Genomic DNA, 16,201 nt, shown 5'->3' with positions numbered 1-16,201 from the left:
AAGTCTTGGGAATTCTTCTTTGCACATAAATAAGCTTACCCAGGGACGCCTGGGTGGCTCAGTTGGTTAAGCGGCTGCCTTCGGCTCAGGTCATGATGCCAGCGTCCTGGGATCGAGTCCCACATCGGGCTCCTTGCTTGGCACGGAGCCTGCTTCTCCCTCTGCCTCTGCCTGCCACTCTGTCTCCCTGTGCTTGCTCTCGCTTCTCTCTCTATGACAAATAAATTAAAAAAAAAAAAAAAAAAAAAAGCTTACCCATATAGGTCTTTGATTCATCTGGAAAAATAATTCTTTTTCTCCTAAAGTTATAGGTGGCTCGTGAGATTCTTTGATATTATTACTAACTCAAAACTCCCACATGATTCATAAAAAGGTAAGAAATGTCAGAGAACAGGCAGGTTACCTGCTGGAGGGATCACTGTTAAAGTTTTCGGAGTTTTCCACTTTTTCCTCCTCCTCCTCCTCCTTTCCCTCCTACAGACCAGGGTGAGATTTGGTTCCTAATCATTGGGCACAGACTTTGTGTAGCCTGGAGGATCAGAATGGTTGTGGGGCCCACGATTTGAGCTGGGTGTGTGTGTGTGTGTGTGGTGGGGGGACTTATAGGGGAGAGGGCACTAAATAACAGCAGCTGAGATTCAGGAATGGTAATGAGTCCAATTCAGCAGGAGTCCTATAATAGCTACTAAGGAGAAAAGGAACAGGGGAGGGAAAGAACAGAATATATTGAACAAGAGGTGAAAATGGGAGTTCCTAAGGGTAAGCTGATTACCCGGTACTATTGCACCGTCTGATTAATGCCTTGTGTCCATCTGGAAATAAGTCTCGTCTCTCCTCATCCAGCTGATTGCTGAGCTGCAAACACAAGGATTAAGCACGTAGGGAGGGCTGGGAAGCAGGGCTTCTATGGCAATGGGAGTGGATCTTCTTTCTGCCGCTGCCATTTTTAGCCAGGGACCACATGGTGGCAATGTTGCATCTTGCATTGTTCCTTGCAAAACCTTCACCGGCAGCTGGGCTCCAGGTAAATTCAATTGCTAAGCAATAAATTGGGAGACACAGGACGGTGTTGGTTTAACCAGCGAACATTATACTTGTATTTGGTACCACTGATTGTGTTTTCCATGATAAAATATAGCATACTCCAGGAAAAGTAATACATTTTCACCCCTTGTTAGAACACTCTTGTAATTCAAGCAAATAACAAATGCAGACAAGAGTCTGAATTCCAGCATATAGGCTCAGTTTTCCCCAAGATCGAACTAATTAGTTTTATTCCATCCAGCCAACACCTGTTTGAGAAGAACATTTAGTGTCATAAAACAAACCACCCACCAAGAAATACGGAAACTGTGAAAGGCCCACATACCAACATCATGTTGCCAAGCTCAGCACCGAAGCAGAGTCTTACAACCTACCCTGCTGGGTTTCTTGGAGGAAACTCTATTTTCTAATATAAGCTCCTCCATAAAAAAAAAAATAAAAATTAAAAAAAAAAATTTGGAGTGGTGAAATGTTTCTAAGCAAACGATATTGTTGGGCATTGTTTCCCTCTTGAGTAGGAAGCGATCTCTGAGGACAATTTTGGGGTTGAGTTCTTTGAACCATTCTTGAGCCCTGGGAGTTTTGACTGTGCCTGGGGGAAAGGGACCAAATGAATTATGAGGCACAATCAAATGCTGTGGCGTTTGGATTCCTGCCAAGTCTGAGGGACTTGGAGGACCTACTGAATGTCTTGCCACGATTCCTAAGCTGAGGTTTCAGGTGTTAGAATTGTTCTAGAAAGGGTTCAAGTGTAAATGAGTTTCTTTTATGCAGGGCGTGAGAAAGGAGAGTATGCCACTGGCTAAGTGGGTCTTACACCGCCTGGACAATTTGGTCAAACAGTGTGGGGTGCCCCCACCATGGAGTTTCTGATTCCTAGGTCAGGGGTGCGCCCAGGAGCTGCCGTTCTAACAAACTCCCGGGTGTGGTGAATGCGGTTGGTCTCTGTGAGTCCCGACTCAAGACCCGTGTTTCTCAAAGAATGGGCAATCGCGTGATTCTCATTTTCGTGCCCTGCTTACTGTGTGGAGACCCATGGACCCCATGGAATCAACAGCTTGCTGTAGGACGTGAACCCGCGAGTTTTCAGGCTCCAAAATTCAGGCGCTGCATGAGCGAGGACAGCAGCTTCCCCTTCTAGAATCGAAATCTGTCCTCCGTAGAACAGGGTTTTCCTCAGAGACCAGGACTTGAATCCTGATAATTACTCTGTGGCTTTGTACATTACTTAACTACTCTGAGTCTGATTCTTCATGGGTTAAAAAAAAAGAGGTGTTGGTTTCAGGGTTGTTTTAGAAGTAAAACATTTACTGTTAAGGATCTGCTGCTCCTTTCCCTCCCTTTTATTTTTCCTTCTTCAGTTGATTTCTGTACCCGAAAGCACTTCATGAAATATAAAATCTCCAAGACACATTAGTTCATGTTTTACAGAGGAATGGCTTGAGGGGAAGCCTCCCTGGGTCTCTTACATGGTCTGTTCTCATGGCCAGCCTGGTTAGTTCAGGAAAATTGTCTGTTTTCTTTCTATAATCTCACATCTGTTTGACCGAAATCACTGTGCAAACCAGAAGTTTGCATCATGTGTAGCTCAGGTTGCTGCTTGAGGAAGCTCTGGTAATTCCTGGGTCCCTCTCCAGTTTGGTTTGGCCAGCTCTACTTCCCTCCTTCAGCGACCCTTTTAAAATATATGAATGAAGACTCAGGAATTGGACGACTCCATGGGGGTTGGCTGGGTGAGGAGATCTTTCCAGGGCCCAGGATAGGCTGGTGCATGAGCAGAATGGACTGACTTTTTTCTGTGGACGACCGTGTCTACTGGATGTCAACAAGCCTCATTATAAAGTGAAAAAATACTCAGTCCTACGCATGTTGATGGGAAGACGTTAAAGACCTCATTCTGTGTCTGCCTGTAACAAGTCGTGTAATCCTTGAGTTAGTCATTTCCTTTCACTGAGCCTCAGTTTCTCCATCTACAAAATGAAGGGTTTGCATGAGATTAGGCTTCTGAAGTAGCCGTCTATAGTTGGGATTGGTGGGCCACCCCCAAACTCCAAATCTTGTGATTGTGCATTTCAGTGGAGAGAGGGGCCGTAGCTTTTTCTCAGATTCTTAAAGTGGCACTAGGAAAGCTTAAGATTTGGTGTTTCTAAAAATCATGAAGTCTGGTCTTGCATCTCTGCACTGCTACATAACCATTTCGAATAGGTTTTTAATCGCACAATTAAAAGGGATCAACTAGCTCTTTCGGTGTGGGATAGATACTGCATATGCGTCCTACCATTGAAGAAAATTAGCCTTTCAAACAACAGTGGGAAATGGAAAAAGATCAGTGGGAAAGGAAAGGATAGAGACACAAAGTCTCCGTGGTAAAATGCAGCAGCTGCTTTCACTGTCCACGGACTGCAAGGACTGGGCTTTATCGGTATACTTAGAACTGATCGGATTTAAAGCAGTGAAGACTCACCTGTCAATTCACATGAGATTCGCAGATAAACTCGGATGCCAACGTGATTGTTTACAAGAGAAAACTCCTGCATGTGCGTGGGTGGCCCCTGTTCTGGGTGTCGAGCAATATTATTAATCAGTAGATGGCTGAGTGCAGATTCAAAGCAAAAGGAGGCAGATTCCTTTTGAGGAGTATTTGCCTGGGGTCCAGCTGAGGTCCCAATGTGCCAACATCATTGATTGTGTTTCTGGAAGGGCCTCGTAGACTTTTTCCTTTCTTCTATTCAGTGATCCCTTTCTTTGGTTTGTCTGTTAGTGGGCACCCTTGTTTCCAAGTTCTTTGTTCACTCCTGGTACTGCTTTAAGCCAATTATTTTTGTTAGTGAAAATATTCTTAAGGATCATCATGTGCAAACCAAGTTATGTTGTTGAGATATAAGGTGTGCTTTTCTATTCACAACAATCTTTACCTTGTTGACCTGTGTTGGAAGAATCTTGAGTGTCTAGCCTTATGTAACACAATGGTAGACGTCATGATTCTTGAGTTTCCATTAACTATTTCAATGAAACTGAGGCTTTTGTTCAAATACCTTTTTATCAGTTGTTCTTATGATAAGAGCCTGTAGCTATAAGGAGTCTCTTACCTCGTTCCTGGCATCCTCTGGGTTTCCCAAGAGAAGAGTCTGTCTGCTTGTTTCTCTACCAACTTGTCAGGTGAGCAAATCTCTTAGCGGTTTGGGGATGATCATATTTATTCTGTGCATTCCACACAGGCATATGGAGATCACCAGGACTCTCTGCAGAACCTTGCCCACCCGAGCAGGCATTTTGTAAATTAAATCAGAAGTTGCCATAGAGTTCTAAATATTCTGCCTTCCAAAGGGAAAGGTAGCATACACTGTGAGTGTGCCTCTTAGCAAGCAAGCCTGATGTAAAAAAGCATGCACTTATACAAAATAGTCAAGACATATTCACTGTTCAAGATGATCTCACAAATTCTCTCCTGGAGTACCTATATTGTGATTTGACTTATGAAAAATTATTGACCCAGAGCCTGTCAGAAACAAATACACCGTAAACAGTGAAACACAAGCTGGATTCACGCTGCCTCATTCTTTGGATGCCAGTGATGATGTAAAATTAGAGGCAGCAGATCTCAGTAACTCAGTCCTACAGAATGGGATTTGAGCTGCAGTCAGACCCCTCAACCTCTTACTGCCACACAATTGCCTACGTACACTTTTATCAATGCCAAGCAGGAAGTACACGTGTGAACCGGGTAAGGATTGCTCTCAAACCCTCAGTCCTCTTTATCCTTGTTTTCAATACAGGATGATAGGCCCGCCTCAGTTACTCAAGTCACTGCTTCTTCACATTCCCTCTCTATCCTCTGTAACCACCAATGCCCTAGAAAAGTGGCTAAATTTATTTAGATTTCTCTTAGGCATAAATGATTGACCGTGGTTTGATATGTGATCTACCTATATGGTGTTTGCATTTAACAGAAAAAAACAAACAAACAAAAACCCCAGAGGAATACATTTCTGGTTCCAGAATTTCAGACCATAACAAAATGGTAAGTTGAGTTTTGGGGAGTAGTATTGGGGCGGGGGCAGGGAGCACATCCCATTAACTCAGACTTTGTGCCATATTTCTGGGCCTGCATTCTCTCTACTTGTTTCTAGCTGTGAAATTGATATTAATAACATAATGGTTACTGCCACTCCTTTGAGATCAAGCATGCGTTAACCTGTGGGGTTGTTTTATAGTAATTAAGTGATAAAACCTTTCTGAGGTTGGTGTGTGTATCGAAGGCTTTTGTAGTTGATTAGCAAGGGAGTGAAGATGAAGAGTTTAATCAACACCAGAGTTGTTATGTTCATGTTTATACCAGCGTCTTTGCTATTCTTTATGCAAAGAAGGAAGCAGAAAGGTAGGCAGGTGGGGAGGAAGAGGGTCTTTCATCCACTGAGATGGAGCACATATGTTTTTTCAGTTTTACTGTAGGTTGGTGAAGATATGTCCTTCCATTTCTCAACCCCACTGTCAGACTATGCTGTGAGCTAACTTTGAGCAAGGGCCGGGTTCAGCCGGCGAGTGGGTGACACTAATAGAGACCGAGATTAGAATTTTCTTCAAGGGTAGAGCCTAGTTTTGTCCCTAGTCCTTTGTGCCTAGTTGAAGGCTCTCACGTAGCCATTCTGTCATCATTGGGCCTACAGTTACCAAGGATGCGGGAATAGGGACCTATCCATATGATCCATGCCAATGTTGGGAAACGGGGGCCACAGTGAAGTCTGTTGGTAGGGTTGTGGTGATGTCATCTTTATATGTAAAGAATAGCACCTTCCTCCTGCCGCGTTCATTCGTTCATCACATCTTTCTAACAGCTCCTACTCTCCTCGGAGCTTGCTGCTGAGGGAGGTACCAAGATTGATTGAACATGATTCCTGACTTCAAAGAACTTATGGTAAAGTGGGGAGGAAGCTTGATACTGTTTCCGTAATGGCTGTATCAACTTACATTTCCACCAACACAGTACCTGGATTCCTTTTTCTCCATATCCTCGCCAACACTTATATTTTTTTTTAAAAGATTTTATTTATTTATTTGACAGACAGAGATCACAAGTAGGCAGAGAGGCAGGCAGAGAGAGAGGAGGAAGCAGGCTCCCTGCTGAGCAGAGAGCCGGATGTGGGACTCGATCCCAGGACCCTGAGATCATGACCTGAGCCAAAGGCAGAGGCTTTAACCCACTGAGCCACCCAGGCGCCCCTCTTTTGTTGTTTTTAATGATAGGCATCCTAACAGGTGTGAGGTGATAACACATTTTGGTTTTGAGCTGCATTTTCCTGATGGTTAGTGATGTTGAGCATCTTTTCAAATCTCATGTCTTCTTTGAAGAAATGTCTGTTCAGGTCCTTTGCCCATCTTTTAGATGGGCTCTTTGTTTTTTGCTACTGAGTTGTAGGAATTCTTTATACTTTTTGTATGTCAGTCATATTTCAATAGAGTAGGTTTCTATTGAATAGAGCTAGCTAGGTGGAGGAGTAGAAGGCTGGAATATTCCTGCTGGAAGAAACATATGATTTACACAAAATGGCTTCTGATTTTCACTGGCTAGAGTGTAGGGTGATGGGAAAGAGGGATGGTAGCCGACGAGACGGAGAATGTATGTTGGGGCTAGAAGCAGGCTTCTGGGCCATGCCAAGAATTTTTGGAACATACCTCTTAAGTAATAGGGATCTTTAAATGTTTTTTAATCTGGAAATACTTACTTTGTGATTAAATGTTTAGGAAGAGCCTATGCTAGGACTATCGTTGCAGGATTTCTTGGTCATGCCACTTGGAAGAATGAAGAGGTAGACCAGACGAAGAGTGGTGGGCAGCCAAGCAAACTTTATGGAGCAAGAGTGTAAAGTTCTCAGAGAGGGAGGGGACCCAAGAGGGTTGCCATTGGAGTTTCTAAGTTTAGTGGTTTTAGGAGCTCTTTTGCAGAACTATCTTAAGCAACCAGGGTGTGTTGAGTTGTACCCATCAGGGCTTTGGGTCACACATCTGTGTACCTATTAGGTTAATGTCTATGTGCTGATGGTCTTTTTTGCTGACATCTGGGGACTTATGTCTTAACTGCCCCTTGCCCGTGATGGTGACAAATGCTTTGTGGTTAATGGTCTTATTTTAGGATGTTTTGCAGAAGTCATTTCTGCAAAGGCTGCAAAGCAGAATGCTAGTGTGGTCCTGTCTAAGCTGCAAAACAGGATGTCAGTGGTGTTTTATCTTAACTGTCCTGACCCCATATTTTCTTGTTGGAGACCTTGGCCCTGACTGCCTAACTGTCCAGCTCACTCCTAATGCTATGGGCAGTGGATTGGCTAAAGTATTGATAGTGTGACCAAGTAGGAAGGCTGATGTCATGGTCCAGTGAGAGAGGAGGGGCTCCAAACTCAGCTGCAGTGAGTATGGTGGGGGCAGAGATAGCTTGAGGACATTGGCATCTTACTACTCCTTTGTACAACTGGCATAACTTCGTTGGTTATAGATGCATGCACATTATGGGAGAAAAAGTAGAAAAAAAATCCAAAAAAAGGAAACAAGATAGTGAAGGTATTTTTCTCAGAGAAAACGGAACTGCCTCTTAAGACAGTGCTCTCGGAGAGGGCTGCTACCTTGGGAGTGAGTTCCGGGTGGGTATTGATGGGGAAGGTTGCAGGAGGCTCCCTGATGCTCAGGTGCTGGGGAGGATGAAAAAAAAAAAAAAAAAGGAGGAGGCAGGAGAGCAGAGTGCCCTGAATGGGGAATGGAGGGGGAGTGCCGCTGTGTCTTGTCAGAGACCAACCCTCCTTAGCCCATCAGGCCAGATTTGGTATTATAACAATAGTAAGAGCAATCAATTGCATAACTCTAAACACCTCAGGTACAGTAGCTTGTTTAAGAATCCCAACACCTCTGTGAGGAAAGCGAAGCTCCGAGAGGTTAATAACTTACCTAAGGTAGAGCTAGTAAGTGGTGGAGCGTGGCTTTGAACCTCAGCAGCCTTGCCCCGGGTTCCAAGGGCTCCTCACGGAGCTGTCTCCCAAACTGTTGGTAAGAGGGAGAGCTGAGCTCCTAAAACCCCACATTACGTCTGCTTCTTTATCTCAACAATTCCAAAAGTGAGTCATTCCAATTCTATATTTAGTTTAGAAGAGAGAAAGAGGGAAGGGTATTGTTCTTGTGTCTGTGAGTTCCAGGTGAGAAGCAATTAAGGAAGAGGGAGATCATCCCAGGTTCTGGGATGCCTAACAGGCTGAATGGTCCTTTAGGGGATGAACTGGCCACATCTGAAGGAATGATGTCTTTTTAGATCCAAGGGTGGTGTCATTAAACCTGGGTCGTTGCCCGTCAGCCCGCTTCTGGAAATGGTGGGCAGCTGAAGCCAAGAGAACAAAAAAAAATTAGAGGCAACGGAGACCTAGCCAAGTCACAGACCTGGAAGATGAAAAGGTGAGTCTTGTTTGAAATTGCATCTCCTGGGTCTACTTCAATGCCCGAGCTTTCAGACAGAATTGTGGCACACACACTTTTCTTTATTTTTAAAAGGTAAAACACTGATTGTTCTGGGGACAAGAAACTCACCTTAGCTGTGAACTAGTGCCCCGGTCGAATGTAGGGATCAGTTTCTCCGTGGCTTTCCAACCCCTGGGCAAGGTTTTATAGCAATTACCTGTACATCCAGTTGCTATAGTTACCTCTTGTCTACACGTCCAGAGGAGAAATATCTAAGTAGGCTCGTGAGCAGGGGAGCAATATCCTGGGGTCTGAAAAAAGAGTGGGACATGCAAACATTCTTACCCATACAGCGACAAGTGTTAGAGCATCTGCCCTATTTGCAGGCCCATGATCACGTATCTCTACCTCCCCTGTCTCTCTCCTTTCCTATAGAGATCACTCCAGTTCACGGGGAACAGCCACGTTGGAAACAGATGACCACATCGCCCCGTTATAATGGGACCATGGTGAACACCTGACCCAAGCTGGGACAGAGTCTCTTCCCTGGAAATTGGGGCTGGTTTTTCTTGCTGGTTCATCTGGATAAATAGTAAAATTTGTCCTGTGTAGGCTTGTAAGCCTACGGACCGTATTCTATCCTGTGAAATGGGGAGAAGGAAAAGGAGGTAGGTGGGCAGGGAAGAAACCTATGAGCAGAAGGAGTGGAGGGGGAGAAGTTCTGAGAGTTTTTCGGTCTTTGGTTCCTGTCCCTTCATGGGTCATGATTACATTCCTGCCTTAGAGTTTTTTCTTTCTTTCTGTTGCTGTTGCCGCTGCTTCGCACTTACCAGCAGGAATTAGTTTCTATTGTTTGTCACTAAACACACACTCCGCTCTGTGTACATTATCCTCAGGGTCATCATTATGGGTTAAATTGTGTGCCCCCTCCCGCCCCCCGTCCCTGGCTGCCAAGTGCACACGTGGAAGTTCTGATTCTCAGCACATCACAATGTGACAGTATTTGGAAATAGGGTCTTTAAAGACATAATTCGGTTGAAATGAAATCGTTTGGGTGGGCTGCACTCCACTACATCGGGTGTCCTTGTGAGTAGAAGGGATTAGGACAGATGTACACAGACGGGAGACGGCGTGAGGACGCAGGGAGAAGGCAGCCATCTACAATCCAAAGAGAAAGACCCTTAGGAGAAACTGAATCTCCTGATAGTTTGATCTTGAACCTCCAGCCTCTAGAACGGTGAGAAAATAAACTTCTGTTGTGGAAGCCTTCTGGGATGCTTTGTTATGGTGGTCCCAGTGCAATCCAACGTCTGAGACTCTAATTCCTGCTCCCTCTTCCCCTGACAAAGAAAACTCAATAATGCGGTAACTGCTGCTGCTTTTCTTAATGGTGATCCTTAAAGACAGCAGCAAAAAGATCTTTTACTCAGGCTAAAAAGTAAGCCAATAACTGGCATTCAAGGACCCTGAAGGACTACAGCTCTAGAGAAATACATCTTCTTAATGCGCTTGTTTGGCTTAAATTAAAAGTGTTCAGCTTCATGTCTTCCCAAAGAGAGGTGCCTGCTAAGCTTTAATTTTGCATGAGAAAATGATTATTTTTTTAACTAATTGGAACGAATGGGAACTCTTTCTTCCATTTATTGAAACACAGGTGAAAACAAAGCGAATGGCTTTGCAGGAAGTAAAAAGGCCTTGCAGAATCTTCTCACTGCACTTGAGTTCTGAGGTCAGTGTTTGAAAAGTCTTTTCCATCAGTTATCATCACATTAGAGAATCAGAGAAAACCATCCAGGTCTTGTTTTTAATCAAGCAAAATGAGGTGTTTAGGGAAATGCTGTAGAGATTTCAAAAAAAAAAAAAAAAAGTTTCGAGGAGAGGTGAAGGCCCAGAGTGAATAGAAAAAGAAAAAGATGTTGACTTTGCTGAGCTACAGTGGTATTTAAAAGGCCATACAAAGAGACCGGCTGCAGAAGAAATGGAAATACATTGTTTGTAGGTTCAGGAAACATGATTTGCACTAATAGAAACAGGCACCAAAGAGTTTTGGCATTTGTGTGTGCATGCCCCAAGGCAATTTCTCCTGAAGGGAGGGGAAGAATTGAGGGCATTTTGTGTCGTCTTCACGTTTTTGTGGAGCAACATTGGTTACCGCCAGAAAATACAGGGCAGATAAATTTCAACTTCCATAGCTCTGAGTACTTTGGAACATCATCTCCCTTGGAGCGTTGTGTTGGGATGGATTCTGAGGGTGCATTCAGACTCAGTGGGAAAGGCTATCAGTTAGGGAGGATTAACTCAGGGATACATGAGTTCTCTGTAGGTGCCGCCCCTGAGATAAAGTCACAAACTAGTGGCCCATGGAGTAAGTGTGGACTGTGAGAGATTTTGTTTAACCCAGATGGTCTTCTAAAAAAAAAATAAATATGAACAAAACATTTAGAGATTTAAATTAAGGGGTGCCTGGGTGAATCAGTCAGTTAAGTGTCTGCCTTCAGCTCAGGTCATGATCCCAGCGTCTAGGGATCGAGCCCCTCATTGGGCTCCCTGGTTAGCGGGGAGTCTGCTTCTCCCTCACCCTCTGACCCTCCACCGGCTTATGTGTTTTCTCTCAAAGAAATAAAATCTTAAAAAAAAAAAGCCCTCACATTTTCAGCTTCTCTTAAAAACTTTCAATTTTAGCAATACTAATTATTCCTATGTAACAACGGGATGGAGTTGGGTAGTGGTCCAGTTCTCGCCTGACCCCTGTGGACTCTGGAGTACGTCATGCAGGACCATACAAGATGGCCATTTGACAGAGTGTGTGAGGACTTGACCATGTTTGCAGCATTTCCAAAATGAATTTGAGTGCAGTCTTTTCTGAAGGGGTTAGCAGTTGGAAGTTCTACAGGGATGGAGCTGTGGAGTCCTCCTTGGTCTATTTAAGCACTTATGTGACTTCTGGGCATCATCTTTTTTTTTTTTTTTAAGTTTTATTTATTTATTTGACAGACAGAGATCACAAGTAGGCAGAGAGAGAGGAAGGGAAGCAGGCTCCCTGCTAGCAGAGAGGCTGATGCGGGGCTCGATCCCAGGACCCTGGGATCATGAACTGAGCTGAAGGCAAAAGCTTTAATCCACTGAGCTACCCAGGCGCCCCTGGGCATCATCTTTTATGAGCTGAAAAATGAGACATCTCATCAAACTACCAGCTTATCTTTAAAAAAAAAAAAAAAGGCAAAACAGAATAGAGGTATGGACTAAATTGTTCCTTTGGTGTCTAAGGTCCATGTCCAACTGTCTACTTGCCATCCTAATTGTGTTAAAGATACTGTAAAGACAAGTGCCCCAAATGAAACTTAGGTCCTCCCTCAAATCCAGTCCTTTCCAACATCTACCTCGGGGAAGAGCCTCTCCCTCCATTCAGCTGTGAATGAGAAGAACCTCTTGCTCATTACCTGCTTCCTTTCTACCCCGTAGCAGCCATTATGAAGCCCTGGTAATTTTGTTCCTAACTCCCTGTTGACCATGCCCCTTTCTCTTAGGCTCTGCCACCCACCGTCCTCAGCTCTATCACTTATTTGTTTGTTTATTACTTTATTTAATTTCCATCTCTTTTGCCATAACAATGGCAAAGACCTCCTAACTGGTCTCTCGCGCTGTGCTGCCCCACTCCAAACTCTCTTATCGTCAGCCACCTGCCGCCATCTTTATAGAACCCAGGGTGGGTCCCGTCTCCTCCCTGCTCCACGTAGTCCAACGACTTCCTCTTGTTCTCAATATCCACGCCCCATATTCCTTTGCACACACTTGGCTTCTCACAAAGCCTTGGCATTTGCTCTTTTCCTGCCTTGTGTAGTTTGTCCCTTCCCTCTCTTCCTTAGCAAATTGATCTTCATAGGAAGGCAAGTCACTACAGTTCCCAGGCCGACGCCTGGCTGGGGATACGTTTCTGTGAGGGAGAAAGAATAGAGACAAATTAGTTGACTTTTCTTTGGCTGATACTTGATTTTTAATTTCTTCTTTCAGGACTTGCTGTGATTGCCAGCAGTCCATCCTGGACTTTTCCTGCCACTGAACTGTTCATCTTTCTGTAAAACTGATAGAATAATTGTTTTATGTGCTTGTACTGAATAACGATAAAGTGGCACAGTGCCAGTTTGAGAGTCAGGCCTTCTAGTTCTTCTAAAAGCAAATTTTAGAAATACTTGGTTTTGGGCTATAGCTCTATATGTTATCATGTCTTTAGAGGACCGGCCTCCTCCAAGTTGACTTTTTTTGGTCTTATGAGGTCAGATCCTTAATTTTGAGTAGCCCATACCACACTGATTACTAGAAGTGGATAATAGTGTGCAGTTGCTCTGTCCAATATGGTAGGTACTCCCTAAATTGCCTATTTAAATGTATTAAAAGTAAATTAAATTAAAAAATCTCTTTCTTTAGTTGCAGTAAGCATATTTCAAAAGCCCAGTATGTACATGTAGCTAGTGGCTGTCATTAGACAGTGAAGATAATGACCTTGCTGAAAGTTCTATTGAACAGCGTGCCATAGAACTTTCCAGAAAGGGAGATGTTCACTTGACATATATGATATGCTTATAGCAACAAAGTTCCTTCTAATTAATCTGCTATTGTAAGGGATAATTGTTGTTAATTGGCTTTCAGTAAAACCATGAGGAAGGGAAATGAATCCATGTGGTCTCGAGGGGAGAAAATTGGTCAAATAGTAAAACACAGAAGATAGCTGAATTTGAAGAGGGAGCCCAATTTAGGGGTTCTATGGGGATGGAGTGAGGAAGGCTGGATTTGGGAGGGGTTCCCTGTATCATGCTGGTTCCTGTGTGGACACAGACAAGATTATCATGTGAATTGTTTCCACAGGAAAATACAGTGTAGGGCCCTATTCACTTTTTCATAGGCTTGGGCTGGTTGTCAAGGAGGAAGATGAGCAGTCCCCATACTGGCAACAGAACAATTAAATGTCAGTGTTGTGGCACCCTTCCAAAAATTCCGGCCTCTGACACAGCACCTCCATTCATTTCTACAGTACCTTTGACTTTTAAGTTGCCTTCATCCATATACTCTTATTTTGTTGCTACTTCTACTCCCCTCTTTGTTTTCCTACTGAGGCTGTAAGAGAAGTGGATAATTCTATTTTGGTGCTTGGTGTAGGCAGGTGATTAGATTACATTAGAGTTTCGTTGAAGGATCGTTATTGTCCTCTCCAGCTAATAAGAATAGGAACAGCCAATGTTTATTAAACATTTACTGTGTGCCAGTATTTTACTGAGGGCTGCATATACTTGATCTCTTTTAGTACTTAGGGTAAAATCTCTGAGGTGGTTTCCATGGTGGGTAAGAATACTGGTCTCCACCCGGGCCTTACCATTTACTAGCTGTGCCTCAGTTCCCTAATTAAAGGCAGTTCATGGTATTTATTTCACTTCTTATGCAATTAAATGAATTATGTGGAAATCATTTAGAATAGTGTTTGCCTATAGGAAACATACTGAGATATCACCTCATGCTTCTTAGAGTGCCTGTTATTAAAAGGGAAGTGTTGGTGAGGGTGTGGAGAAAAGGAACCCTTAAACACTGTTGCTGGAAATGTAGATTGGTTCAGCCATTATGGAAAACAGAATGGAAGCTCCTCAAAAGATTTAAAACAGAATTACCATATGATCCAACAATCCCATGTCCAGAAGTATTCATCCCAAGGAAATAATATCAGGGTCTTGAAAAGATACTTCACTCCCATGTTCATTGCAGCATTATTCACAGTGACAAAGATGTGGGAACAATCTAAGTGTCCATTGATGGATAAATGGACAAAGAAAATGTGGTATATATTCAATAGAATATTATTCAGCCTTCAAAAAGAAGGAAAGCCAACTTTTGGGACAACCTGGATGAAGCTGGGGGACATCATGCAAAGTGAAATAAGTCAGGCACAGACAAACATTGCTTGAGCTCACTTACACGTCTAATCTAAAAGTCACGAAAACCTGAAACTACTGTAACAATCCTTTGACCAAATAGGTTAAACTCCTAGAAGCAGAGAGTAGAATGATGATTGTTTGGGGTTGGGGATAGGGAGAAATGGGGACATGTCAGCCAAAGGGTACAAAGTTTCAATTATGTGAGATGAGTAAGTTCTGGAGATCTGATGTGCAGCATGTTGACTGTGATAACACTGTGTCATATACTTGAACTTTGCTAAGTGGTTAGATGTTAAGGGTTCTCAACACACACACACACACACACACACACACACACACACGGTAACCATGTGAAGTAATGGACATGGTAATTAGCTTGATTATGGTGATTATTTCACAAAGAACATGTATATCCAAACATCAAGTTGTATACCTTAAATATATGCAATTTTGTAAAAAAAATAAAAAACAACAAAAGAAACTTCCTTGAAAAAACACCGATTACTTTTACTGTCAGTATCTTTATTTTTGCTAGCAAAGAAACACAGGTTTGAGGAGGCTTAAGGAGGTTGAGTAATGTTCCCAAGGCCAAGTATGTTAGTAGGAGGAGGAGCTGGGGCTAGATTTTGTCGTTTTGTTGTCAAAGTCCAAATGATGACTTGCTAATGAATTTGACCATTAGCCGGCCATGTCAATATGTTATCAAGTAAGATAATGTATATAGAAGTAATTTGAAAATTATAGTGAGATGAGATTATCATAATCATCTTTAGAAAAAAGGACTAGCTTTGTGCTATCTCAGGTTTATTGCACCAGCTGTTTTTTGTCAAATAAGTAAATCCACTTTCTTCAGCTACTTAAAAAGGAACATTATCATGTCTGTGATTTTGAGCAGAGGTCCTGAAGGGTTTCCAGTATGTAGTAAAATAATACGTTTGGGGAGCCATCCTGAAAAGCAGGAATGCAGCCTTTATAGAAGTGAAGATATCAATTAGGAATTCAGAATACTAAAGACTCCCAGATACTTGTTGGCAATTACTCTTCACAAAGATTTGTTGATGCCGATGGTGTCAGAAACCGTATTAGGCACCAGAAGCCCAATAATAAATTAGACCTGGTCCCTACCTTTGACAGGCACAAACTTTAGTGGAGGAACAGGATCTCTAGGTGTTGATGGATGAGTAGGAGCTTTCTGAGGAGAGTAGAAAAGGCATTTTGAATGGAAAAGGAGAAAGAACAAACTCAGAGCCCTAAAGGAGTATTTCTTGATTAAATAATGAGTTGTTTGGAATGGCTCGAGCTTAGGATACATGGTGGGCAAGTCTCTGGAAATGAACTGGGGCAGGGAAGCTGTGTTGAAAATTATGCTTAGAAATTTGGACCTTATACCAGTTGCTAGGGAACTACTGAAAGTATGAGACAAAAGGATAAGTAGATTAGACTTGTGTTGGTGAACTGTAACTTGGCATCTCTGTGGGAGGGCAGGTAGAAGAGGGGGTGAGCCTGGACTTGGAGAGAATAATCAAGTGAAGATTCTGGATAGTTCAAGTGAGAGTGACAGGGGTGTAGATACTGGGGGAGAGGACAGAATCAGGAGACATTTTTGGTGACCAAAAATAAAGAGCTAGGGAAGAGGAAGAACTAAAATTCATTTACGTGGTGTGGACTCTGTGTGAGCATCACGTAAGCACTAGAGATCCAAAACCAAGTAAGGGTTCCTGGGTTTCAGTAGCTGGAAGGAGAAGCGAGTAATAATAAATACACACAATGCAATGCCACGTGCACTGAAATTGTACACAAGA

At 43.1% G+C, this 16,201-nt stretch overlaps 1 long non-coding RNA gene across 2 annotated transcripts in view; it reads left to right on the top strand.

The window, feature by feature from the left end:
- Nucleotides 1–247: 247 nt before the first annotated feature.
- LOC101693847 overlaps nucleotides 248–16,201 on the top strand; it is a 52,947-nt gene continuing 36,993 nt past the window's right edge. Inside the window, exons 1-4 of one of the 2 annotated variants that reach the window (XR_199700.3) lie at nucleotides 248–5,065; nucleotides 8,336–8,475; nucleotides 8,914–9,146; nucleotides 10,133–10,207. This is a non-coding gene — a long non-coding RNA (uncharacterized LOC101693847). Of the gene's footprint in view, nucleotides 5,066–8,335; nucleotides 8,476–8,913; nucleotides 10,208–16,201 lie in introns of both variants that reach the window. The other variant, XR_001180051.2, reaches the window with a different exon arrangement.

Source organism: Mustela putorius, unplaced genomic scaffold (genome assembly GCF_011764305.1).
Source record: "Mustela putorius furo isolate JIRA1106 unplaced genomic scaffold, ASM1176430v1.1 tig00003859_pilon_pilon_pilon, whole genome shotgun sequence".
In the NCBI taxonomy this organism is placed as follows: domain Eukaryota; kingdom Metazoa; phylum Chordata; class Mammalia; order Carnivora; family Mustelidae; genus Mustela; species Mustela putorius.
Note: the sequence above shows the minus strand (reverse complement) of the source record. Positions and strands in the feature narration are given on the sequence as shown.